Source organism: Aethalodelphis obliquidens, unplaced genomic scaffold (genome assembly GCF_003676395.1).
Source record: "Aethalodelphis obliquidens isolate GAN/ISIS:26980383/991018 unplaced genomic scaffold, ASM367639v1 scaffold2, whole genome shotgun sequence".
Lineage (NCBI taxonomy): Eukaryota > Metazoa > Chordata > Mammalia > Artiodactyla > Delphinidae > Aethalodelphis > Aethalodelphis obliquidens.
Window position 1 is genome coordinate 76,344,755 of NW_020837946.1, and position 12,547 is coordinate 76,357,301.

A 12,547-nucleotide genomic window follows, 5' to 3' on the forward strand; every position below is an offset into this window, starting at 1 on the left:
TCCACAGAAGACATACAAATGGTCAACAAACACATGAAAGGTGCTCAACATCACTAATCATCAGGGAAATGCAAATCAAAACGGCAATGAGATATTACCTCACACATATTAGAATGGCTATTGTCAAAAAGACAAGAAATAACAAATGTTGGTGAGGATCTGGAGAAAAGGAAACCTTTGTGCACGGTTGGTGGGAATGTAAATTGGTGCAAACACTGTGGAAAATAGTATGGAAGATCCTCAAAAAATTACAAATAGAACTACCACATGCTCCAGCAATTCCATTTCAAGGTATTTATCAGAAGAAAAGGAAAACACTAACTTGAAAAGATATATGTGCCCCCATGTTCACGGCAGCATTATTTACAATGATCAAGATATGGAAACAACCTAAGTGTCCACTAATGGGTGAATGGATGAAGAAGATGTATATATATGCACAATGGAATACTATTCGGCTGTGAAAAAGAATGGAAGCTTGCCATTTGCAACAACATGAACAGACCTTGAGGGCATTATGCTAAGTGAAATAAGTTAGACAGAGAAAGCTAAATACCATATGATCTCATTTACATGTGGAATTTAAAAACAAACAAAAACCCCAAGCTCACAGATGCAGAGAACAGATTGGTGGTTGCCAAAGGAGAGGGTGAAGGGTGGGTGAAAGAGGTGATGGGGGTCAAAAGTACAAACTTCCAGTTATAAAATAAAAAGTCATGGGGATGTGATGTACAGCATGGTGACTATAATTAATAATATTGTATTGCATATTTGATAGTTGCTAAGAAAGTAGATGTTAAAAGTCCTTATCACAAGAAGAAAAATGCATAAGGATATGTGGTTACAGATGTTAACTAGACTTACTGTGCTGATCATTTTGCAATATATACAAATATTGAATCATGTTGTACACCTGAAACTAACACAATGTTTTTGTCAATTATGCTTCAATAGAAAGTTAGATAAACCTCAAGCTTCAGTCCCATGAATGATAGATTTAAACTTTCTGTGGTGCATTTTCCTCACATGAAAATTGAGATAATATCATATCTACCTCATGATATTATTGCTTACATTAACTTAGATGTTGAATGCAAAGTGCATGGGATAGGGTCGATACTTAATATATATTTTTTCTTGCCCACATCCCTTCAATTTCCATGAATCGTTTAACAAAACATTGGATGAGATTGTTCCTCCAAATTAGTTGACAATCATTTTAACAATTCTCTTTATTCTGTATCTATAAGTTTGCCTGGCTTCCTTCAAAACAAGCATTTCAGATTCCATGAGCACACAACTTCCCCCTCTTTTCTCCAAAAAGCACACAAACACACTTTCAGTCTAGATTTGCTATCACCACATAATAGGATATATATATTGTTTGACTAAATAGTTTGTTTCTTCACTAAGAGTTCAAAGGAGGAAAAGTATCTACTAAGAGCATCTTGATTTGTGTATGAAGAAAGCTGAAGTTTAGTTTCTTTTTGAGCATGTCAATCAACAGTATTCACTGAGTACCTTTGTTGTATATTTTATATGACGTGATCATGAAGTTATGATGCTTATTAACAAACGTACTTGAATTGCAATATCCAAATGAATCAATTCCAATTTAATAACCATGAACATTTATCAAGCATTAACTATGTAGATGGAATTGTGCTATAGTTTACATGTATTAACTCACCACAAATTCAGCAGTTCCTAATCTTATATCCATTTTAAAGAGACATTTTAAAGTAATTCAAAGTCACACAGCTAAAAAGAGATAAATCCAGAATTTAAACCCAGGAAGTCTGAATCCAGAGTCAAAATTCTTAAAACACTACACTATGTCACCTGTTTGTTTTTTTAAAGTAGTTATACTGGGAGACAATGTACAAATATCAATACTGCCATCATTGCCTCTACATTTTCTGGAAATTTTAATTTAGAATTGTCCTCCAGATTATCGCAATTCATCAAACAAGGAATGTGAGCATGCAGAGGCTAGGACTCTATGATTCTATGGTTCCTTCCAACTTTAAAATGATAATATGAGAGCACTTGCTTTTTTTAATAAATGAAAGATGACTTTTAGAGAATTTCAGAACTCTAATTCTAAACACTTTTCATCAAAGAATAATTTAGGTGATTCATTAACTTTCTTTCAGAATCCACGTTTTCACTTATTTCCTACTAGTTCAAAGCCATCCAAGTCAGGAATTGAAAGCATCATTTGAAATGGAAGCAATGACATGACAGATGATACAGAAAAAAAAATTGCAACATTTCCGTGATACTGCTTAAGCAAAACAAAAATCCAAAGAAATAATTAGAACATGTTTGTATTCTTATTAAATATTAAATAAATATTTAAATATTCAGGCTCTTAAATAAAATTAATTTAACATTTTCTAAGTTGTTGGTGAAGGTAATATTTCTTGAAAAGCTGTGTGTTTTGATCAAAGCCCAGGTCTTCACTTTGAATAGATATTGAGCAAGTTATTAAAACTTCTTGGATCTCAGTTTTCTCATTTATAAAATGGGAATAAAAATAGTAATCTTAAAATATTTTGGGGAGAATTAGGACAAAATATATAAATGCCTGATACACAGCAAATCTTAATCCTCAGCAAATGCAAATATTTAATTCTGTACTCCTATTTAAAATTTCCATAGCAACACTGGCTAATAACACTAATTTTTCTTCATGCTTGTCAACCTATGATTAAAAGGAAAAAAAAACTCAAATAAAAAGTGATAAATATTATGTACCATTTATATACATAGAACAAGTGTAAAATCAGTCATTAGAATTCTTGAAATTATACAACTTAATTCAGACTAGCAAATAGCTCAAATCTTTATCTTTTATATACATTTTTCCTCAGTATTCACAAATATAAAGAACTGTAAATAGAAATGTATTCTTTCATGACTGTCTGCCAAATTTATTCAGCATGACTGCAATTGAGTGGAAAAATAAAAATACATATTACTTACTGTATGTGGCACTTGGTAATTTCAAAATGATTTGCAAACATTCATCCTCAAAATACTCCTACAAAATGCATCTGGGAAAAGAAAGAAATGCAAAAGAGTAAGCAATTTGCCATGGTCACAGAAAAACTAATCCAGAACAACACTCACTTAGACACCACATATTTTAACATACCGAAATGAGCTTTTGTAAAATATAGATTATACATACAGTATATTATAATGGGCTGATGAACAGAAATGTTCCCAACTATATGCAAATATTCTACACATCAGTCAAGGAGGACACTCTTAAGATGAATCTGCACATTGGCTTCCAAAATACATGCAAGAAACACAGGCCCCCAGAACAAGCCAGAATAACATAAAAGCAATTCAAAAATGAGATATTTATAAGTAAATTTTAGTTGGAGATTTTAGGTGGCTATTACATAATTCAAGTTTTGCAAATGTACTTTTGTCTAATATATGAAGATCACTGAGTCGGAGGAGAATTTTGCTTGATTTATCCAGAGAATTACACCAATTCACTTTGTAACTGCGTTTCAATTCTAATTGAAAACCATGTACTGAGAAAAATGCAGGCATGCCACTTGCACACCTCACAAAAATAGACAAACATTCATTTTTTTTTCAGAAGGCCAATTATAAGGAGAAAGTTATTTAATCAGATTTCATTAATTAATGTGTTTGTTTTAGGGGAGAGGTGTTAGGGAAAGCACAGTAATTTCAAAGTGCAAAATATTTCAGCTTAAGTGAATTTTATGCTTCTGGGTATACTGTTTTATAAAAGAACTGTTCAAATGAAACAAAACAAAACACAACCTAATGATAATTAAAGTAACCCTTCAAAGTACCACATGTTGTTTCAGACAGATTAAACACACTATGGACAATAACAAAGTAGCAAGCATCTTTAGAGAGACATTAGTTTTCAGCAACCAGCAGAATTTCCGCCCAGATATTTAGTTGTTTATAGGACTAAGCAGAAATAACTAGCTTACCAAATCAACAGTTCAACAGCAGAACAGGCATTCTGAGTCGAACGTCTAATTGATTTATCTTCCTCTAGTGTGTGAAAGACAACAGGATGGCACTGGCCTCTACCTGGTACAGGAATGAATGATTTTACTAATCCTCAACAGAGAGTTTCTCCAAAGGAGGAAACTAGAGATAGTTAGTGAATTTATAGTTAAAGGTCAAAAGTAAGTCAAAAAGTTTTTACGAAACCATGTAATTTTATAAATTTCATTTTTCTAAGTTTAAAACTCAGAGATTAATAGAAGATACAAACTCATGTCTACATATAATTTCAATAGAATTATAAAGTTATAACAATTAGCAGATCTGTGTATTTCTTCATGCTTTAGCATAGTCATCCTCTTAGGCAAGAGAACTGAAGTTAACACTAATTCCATGACTTGCCCAATTTGACACAGCTAATAGGGGTGATCCTGGACTCAGAGCCAGCTTTTTCCGACCCCAGTTTCTTCCACTACAACACCTACTAGTCCCTACACCTCATGCAGGGCAGAAGTTGCAAACTGGGGCATGTTAAAAAATATTCAAAAGCAAGAGATTTCTCATAAGAGTTCTAATTTCTTTTTTTTTTTTTTTTTTGAAAGAGCAAAGATATCTTAAGGCTGGGTTTGCAGCTTCCAGAGAGCAGAGAAATGGTTGCCAGTCTCACATGGGACATGCCTCCTGCACTCATCTAATTCCTACTTTTGCAAATTGTCTTCTACTCTGCAGTTGTCAAGCACCAGAGAGTTTTGCTCCTGATCCAAAAAACCCCTTTACCTACCAACTACAATCAGACCTCTTTGCTGTGAAACAGGAAGAATAATATTAATTATCCTCCAAGAGCATATTTCATTAGTTGAAGTGACTGCTTCTAACTACATTTCACTATACTCTCCTAATCAGGTGTTATTGATTACCATATTTTAACCTACATATACATTTTAAAATTTCATGGGCTTGAATTTCCAGGTATTTAAATATATATTTGATACTTTATAAAGCTAAAGGAGAAATTCAAAAACACAGTTGACTGGTACACAGTCATAAGCATTAATCATCTCAAATCATGATTTTTCATTTACAATGGACACATCTTTCAGAGAGATACCTCCTGGGGTGATAGGTGTACTAAGTCAAAAGAACTTAGGCCTCAGCTTCAAGAGATTCTCAAAAGTCAAATCTGGGACAATTGGAAAATCAGAATAAATAATTATAAAGAATTAAACTTCATTACAGAATATAAAATATAAATAAAAGAAAGTATATAAGGAAGAATTGGAAAACTCTTCCCTTCTGTAGAATATACCTTGGAGTTAGAAAATCACCACTAAGCACATATTATAGTTAACTGATTTAGTCAAGAAAACACCTGCGGATCAACACTCATGGGTGAAAGTGTGCTGACAAACAAGATATTTCCATAGTCTTGAAGTATCTTCCCCAAATCACTTACTAATTACAATGGAGAAAACAATGGAGAAACTTGGCAGAGACCACCTTAACTAAATGATTGAAGACAACATCATCAAAACGGCACAAACACACATGACAAGTCCCCAAGTATGATGCCCTTGAGAAGGACACATCACTTCTGTGATAAGTCTGCCAAAAATGTATAAACTGAATCAATAATTAGGAAATATCAGGGAAACCCAAATTGATGAAAGTCTAAAAATATCTGGCCTGAACTCTTCAAAGTCATTAAAAACTGAAGAAATGTTCCAGATTGAAGGAATTTTTCAAAAGACATGACAACCAAATGCACGGGTGATCCTAGATGCACCGTGAGTTACATAACAGTATTTTGTTAAAAATGATATTCTTAATTTTTACAACTGTACTGTGGTTATATAGGAAAATGTCCTTATCCTTAGGAAATACACACTAAAGTACTTCAAGTAAAGAAGCATGTTGTATGTAACTTATTCTCAAAGGATTCAGGGAAACATTATATATATGCACATATATACATACATATATGTATATATAATTATACAATGCATATCTATCTATCTATCTATATATATATATGAGCATATATGGAGAGAGAAAGAGCAAGCAGAAATAATAAAGCACAAGGGGTAAAATGTAAATAACTAACGAAACTGGACAGAGAGTATTCAGGGTTCTGAAGTATAATAATTACAATTTTCTGTATGCTTGAAGCTATATCAAAATTTTAAATTAGAGGCAATAGGTAGAAATAAATAAATGTCTTACTTTCATTGAGATATTTTGGGATCACAGAAAAATAGCCAAAGAGATAATCAATGACATGTTTTTAAATTAAGAAAAAAATTAAGAAGTTAAAAAACAAATCAGAATCATTGCTCAATGTTTTTGGACAACTAAAATACCAAAAATCCAGATATATATACACATTCTCCTGCATTTTATATATTATATATAATTCATATATTAAATATGCATATATTTAAATCAGATATCTTTTTAATAACATATTTATATATGCATATTAAATTCATAAAATAAAGAATGAAAGTAAATATGGAATTTAGCTTTGGGTTTTTAAATAAACCATATAAACAATATTAAAGTCAGTGAATTCAGCAACGTAAAGTTAAATAATAAAGTGATATGCATAAATAAAAGTGTTCAGCAATTAAAGAAAAAAAAAGATTATCAAACAGTCCTTGAAGGTCATCAGTATAACTGTTTCTTCCTTATATAACTGTTTTTCTAAATCAAAATTACCAACTTCTGTTTTTTTCAAATTCAGGAAAAAAAAGACACATTAAAAAATAAAAATCGCCCTTAATTCCTAAAACAATATATTTCATTTCAAACAATATATTTACTGTCTTTATTTCCAAACCATTATTTAAAGAATTATACAATATAAACTCATAATTAGATTCTTTTTTTTTTACTCTATTGTGAATTTCATTCCGTGACAACATTATGTTTGTTTATCATTACAATGCAAAATTATTTCACTGATTGGTATCCCATAGATGTAATCATTGATTTAATATTTTTTATCTATAACTTGTTAGCAAGTATCAGTTACCAAAAAATAAAAAACACTGCAAACGTATTTCTGAATGTATCTTCTGCCATATCATGATTGTTTCCTCAGGATAAAATACCCAGAAGGGAAATTACTGGATCAAATAGCATGAGGCTGTTAAAATTTGCTCAACTATATTTTATTAACACAGATGCACAAAATTTTCACATTTGAACAACCCCACAATCAGTTTATATTTTACAGTCACTGCAGCCATTTGCAGTTGTGACACAGTATTTTTTGCGTGTTTGTGTCCTGACTTGGTCCTAGTTCTTCATATTGTCATGTCTTGAATTGAGTTTTATGCATTCTTGGTGTTACAAGTGTTGAGTTTACCTTTTAAAATGTCTACAAAGAGGTTAGCCAAAAATTTGACCTTGAAATAAAAAATTGTTCATATGGAAAAGCATGGAAACAGAGCAGTTTTAGTAAAATATTTATTTTTGGAGGGATTAACACTTCCTATTTTCTTAGGAAGCAACAGTTGAGATTTTACAGGACCTAAGGAAGAAAATAGATGAAGATATGTTACAGTCTTGTAACTGAGAACATACAAGGGGATTGATTACTACATGACGAGTGATGCAAGCAAAGACAGAAAACACTACAGAGCCCCCTGAATAATCCAAGCCCCCCTACCAAGTCTCATTTCTAATTTATAGCAACAATGCGTCAGTATGTCTAGATACTACCATTTACATTTTATTACGTTAGATATTAGCATTTTAAGTGCCACTTTAATTGATAGTTTTCAACAGTCTTCAAGTTACTTTAGCCACCTTTCCTTTTTCCTATATTTACTTTGTATTCTTGCAAATTCACACAGACTTAGCAACTTTCCTAGTCTGCAGAATCCATATTTTGTATTATTAAGTTCTGGAGATTAATACAAATATTATTCAGTATAAGCACCCAATCAACCCTTCTGGAGTCTCAGTTGGTCTGCCCTGGCAGGTCACTGATTCAATAACACATGACAAACCATGCCTCCCTTTACCCAAGACTACATTTTCTTTACTGGTTGATGAGAATGTCATATGAGATAAAAACTAAACCTTACTGAAATGAAGATATATGAACTCTTTTGCTTCCCCTCATATTTAAGTCCTGTCATTGTGTCAGATAATAAAATTAGATGAACTTGCCGTGACTTACTTCTTTTAAAGCCATGTTGGTTGTTACTCCCATTTGTTCTGCTCTTTGAGGTGTATGAAAAATGTCTTTTTGATTTATTCTATTTTCCTAGATATCAAAGCAAGCTGATGAATCTATAACTTCTAAAGTCATCACTGTGTTCTCTCTCTCTCCCTCCCCATTTTCATTTGGCATTCAAGAATCCTAAGTCAACTCCTTGTACACTTTCTATTGTAAATACAGCTCGGTAATAATCCTATGATAATTTCTATCATGAACAGCATGCCGAATCAGGATCTCCTCAACATTGCATTTAAAAATGTAATTCTCCTGAAGTCCATTAGCCAATTTAAGTCACTGCATAATTCCATATCGGGTTCAAACAGTAGGCAATGCCTTGACCAAGATCCTGAACACCCTTACCCCTTGATTTTTGACAGTGTGCTTACCTTGCAGACAGTGTCTACATTGTGGCATTCCCTAACTGAAGACTGTTTCATCCGTCCCTCTTCTCTGTTCATCCAGTTGAGAAGTCAAGACCTGTTTCCTAACTTAAGTGGGTTTTCAGTCAATTCTTTGTTCCCTTTACTTTATTTCACTTTTTTTCCACTGAATGTTCAAGGAACTGGCAAAGTGATTGTTCCAAACACTCACTAGCCTCTCCTGTAAAGAACACTGAATGCCTTCACCTTCATCCCCTGCTTCTAATCTACTAGCAGAGATATGAGAAGATGTTGGTTCCTTCATCCTCAGAGATGAAAGGTGAAACATGTTTGCTTAACTCACTTAACCCCACTCTCAGCAAACACACAGTAAAGCATGACTTATTTTATATCCTTCCCTCATTACTTTCTACTCACTGTAAAAATTTCACCTCTTCCTTTACATATCTCTATTTTTTGCTTACTTCACTTTCATGAAGTTTTTCCAAGAACAGATTAGAGATTCAGGCAGATTTATGTTCAGAGAACATCAGTGTCATTTATAATATTTATAACTGTAAATCCTTAAAAGCAACTAGAGTGTCTAACAATTAGAGATCAACAAAGTAAGGTGTGGTTTGTGTAGATGATAGAATGCCAGGCAGCCACAAAACTCATGTCTCAAACAGTATTTATTTATATGCAGAAATCTTCACTATATCAATATATTTTTAAAACAATATAAATACTTTCTAAAATAACATGATGAATAAAGTAGCAATTGTGTAAATAATTATAAATATGTATACACACATGTATTTACATATACACAAATATATGTATAAAATTCAGAAAGACTGGAAGACTATATAGCAAAATGGTAATAGTTATGATCTCTGAATAATGTAAAAATATAAGTAATATGAACTTACTTTTTAATATTTTACTTAATTTTGCAAACCTGCTATATATATATATATATATATATAGATATATATATATATATAATCTTATCATTCAAAAAGAAAGAATACTAGTTTGAAAACTCAGAGGGAACAAAAGCAACACACTGCATATGTAAGAACCAAATACAGAGCTATAAATCAGGCAGAACTTCAGCATTAAAAGAGCTGGAGACTAGTATAGACAAAATTGGGGCATAAATAAGCAGCAAGAGTAAATTCTCAAAAAGTTAATAAAATGTGATTTTTTTGATGTGGTATGGCTGGACCTACCAGTTGCCTCCCCAATATTTATTCTCTCCGGCCTTAGATGCTATATGTACTTTATGCTCTTTGGCCTTTGCCTGCCCAACATGTAGATACGACTGGAACTCTGGCAGCTATTTTGAGATCTTAAAATGTCTACAAGAATCCAAGATCCCTGGTGACATTAAAGAGCCAGGCTTCTCAGGCTTGGACTGCTGACATCAAGACTTCATATTTTGTGAGGGAAAAATAAAAGCACTAATTTCTTCAGGCCACTCTGGGCAAACACTGGACACAATTTCTAAGTGATACATACAACTACTTGAGAATTTGCAGGTAAGAATAAAGAAAATGTTTCTCTGTCAAGGATTTAATGATTATTTGACCAGAATATATTAGCAAATGTTAGGGTTCATATGTCAAATAATACTTAAAATGAAAAAAAATTCAAAGGAATTCAGAGGAGAGAAATGGAAAGAATTAACATTTAGGAAATTACAATTCATTAAAAATGGCTCAAATAGAAAAATTTATATTTCATAAAAGGAAATACCTAGTAGTTTAGTTATATTTAATTGTATGAAGGATTATTTTTAAAGTTAGACTCCAAGTAATGAAATTGCTTTAACAGTAGGAGAGATTATATTACACACTAAAAATGAATTTCCAGAAACTAAAGATTATTTAGATATCAGCTTTTTTTTTAAGTGAAGTTTCTTTTGAGCCTAAATTTAGAACTGGGACCTTTCAAATCATGAGATCCAATTAGAAATGTAGTGTAAATATGTGATGAACTTTAGGTAGAGGATGTGAGTTAGTTTCCTATTATGTTTTATGGTCAATTTTGGTGCTTTCTTCATGTTTTACACCACTGTTTAAACGTACACATTTGTATTTACTTCTTCTGAGAATACGTTAAAACTGATTGAAAGTGTATCCTTAACTCCACTACACCATCCAAATATAGAGTGTGGCCGGTTGTATCTTCCAAAGATGACCACAACATGTCCCATCCTGCATGGTCTACTGCAATGTGAGCTTGACATTTCGCCCATCACAAGATGAAGCTATTTCTTTGCCTCCTGGAATCTGAGCAGACCCTAGGACTCCTTTGACCAAGAGGATATGATAGAAGCAACACTGTACCAGTCCAGGAGTAACCCTTAACTCGCATCTTCTGTCTTCTGCCTCTTGGAGACCTCAGCTGCCATGGAAGAAGTTCAGGTCACTCTACTGGAGAGAGTGGCCATTTTGAGGAGCACAAGGCATCAGACATGTGACTAAAGAAACCATACTGGACGTCCAGTTCATCCGGCCTTTAGACGACTCTGGTCCCAGCCACCACCTGATGGCAACTACATGAGAGACCCCAAATGAGAATCTCCCAGCTGAGCTCTGTCAACCCACAGAACGATGAGAGATTATAATAAATTGCTATTTTTAAGCCACTAAATGTATGGATAATTTCTTGCATAGCAATAAAATAACCAGAAAATGTGATCATCCTAGAATTTAAAATCTAGAAGTATAACGCAATATTTGTCATCCTTTATTTATGTAAGTTCTAAAATTATACATATGAACATATACTGACCAGAATGTCAATTGTTTATATGGTAACCTATTTTTCTGTCTCTGTCTCTACCTCTATCTATGCAAGTTATCTTATATCCAGTTAAAATGATTTCCGATTGCTTCCTGGCTGATCGTGCACTAACACAGAAGTTTTATATATATGTGTATAAAACATGGATATATATATATATATATATATATATATATACGTGTGTGTGTGTGTGTGTATTTATGTGCACATACAAACACACACACAGTGGAATTCGGGGCCATTCAGCCTGTAAAACAGAATATATAGCAGAAACCTGAATGTTGAACTGACAATGTGGAAAACAGCTTAAATTTGTTTTCTGTGCTCCCAAAAAGCAGGACTAAGACCAATAAGACCAATGAGAAAAGTCACAAGGAGCAGAATTTAAGCTCAGCATAAGGAAAAGCCCTCTTACTGTAAAGAATGACAAAATAGAATGGGCTTCCCAAAGAAAGGGCCAAATGAAGAATTCAAGAAGTTGAAGGTCCACTGTCCAGAAATGCTGAAAGGGATTTCAAGTTGTGGTTTGTTGACGGAATTAAATGTTTTTTAAACACCCTCTTGAACCCACTATTTTGATAAATTTGTGGTGATTATCTTTGGAATAGATTATGGTAATATTTTTATATTCCCATCGTATTCTAGAAACAGACATGAGGAGTGTCACAAAGATTCATTCAATAGAGCATCATTAAATTCACAGCCCTTTATCCTACTGAATCAATGTTTTCAAGACATTTATTGAATAACTAGCTATATTATGGACTTTAGTAGACCTCGGGGGAACAATGAGGAATGTGATGCCTCCACTGTGAAAAAGATTATAATTTAAAATCGGAGACAGAGGAAGACACAACCATGATAACATGGTATAAGTTAGCAACGGCAATAAGAACAAAGTACTGTGGGAACTGGAAAAAGGAATAGAAAAAATTCTGTCCTGGAGATTGGGGAAATCCTGTAAAAAGAGTTAGCATTTAAGCTGATCCTTGAAAGGACAAGATAGGTAATTCAAGGCTACAAAGCAGTGTGAGCAAACAGTCATGGATATCTATGACATGTCCAGGTAACAAAAAGATAATTCAGTGAATCCTTAAAATAGATTAGGAGGGGGTAACAAATGAGAAGTGAGGCTGCA

At 32.9% G+C, this 12,547-nt stretch overlaps 1 protein-coding gene across 1 annotated transcript in view; it reads right to left on the reverse strand.

Moving 5' to 3' along the window:
• Positions 1–12,547, reverse strand: part of GALNT13 (polypeptide N-acetylgalactosaminyltransferase 13) — a 549,363-nt gene that overhangs the window by 511,770 nt on the left and 25,046 nt on the right. Inside the window, exon 2 of the mRNA XM_027131165.1 lies at positions 2,989–3,059. The gene's annotated coding sequence lies outside the window, so the exon portion shown is untranslated. The remainder of the gene's footprint in view (positions 1–2,988; positions 3,060–12,547) is intronic.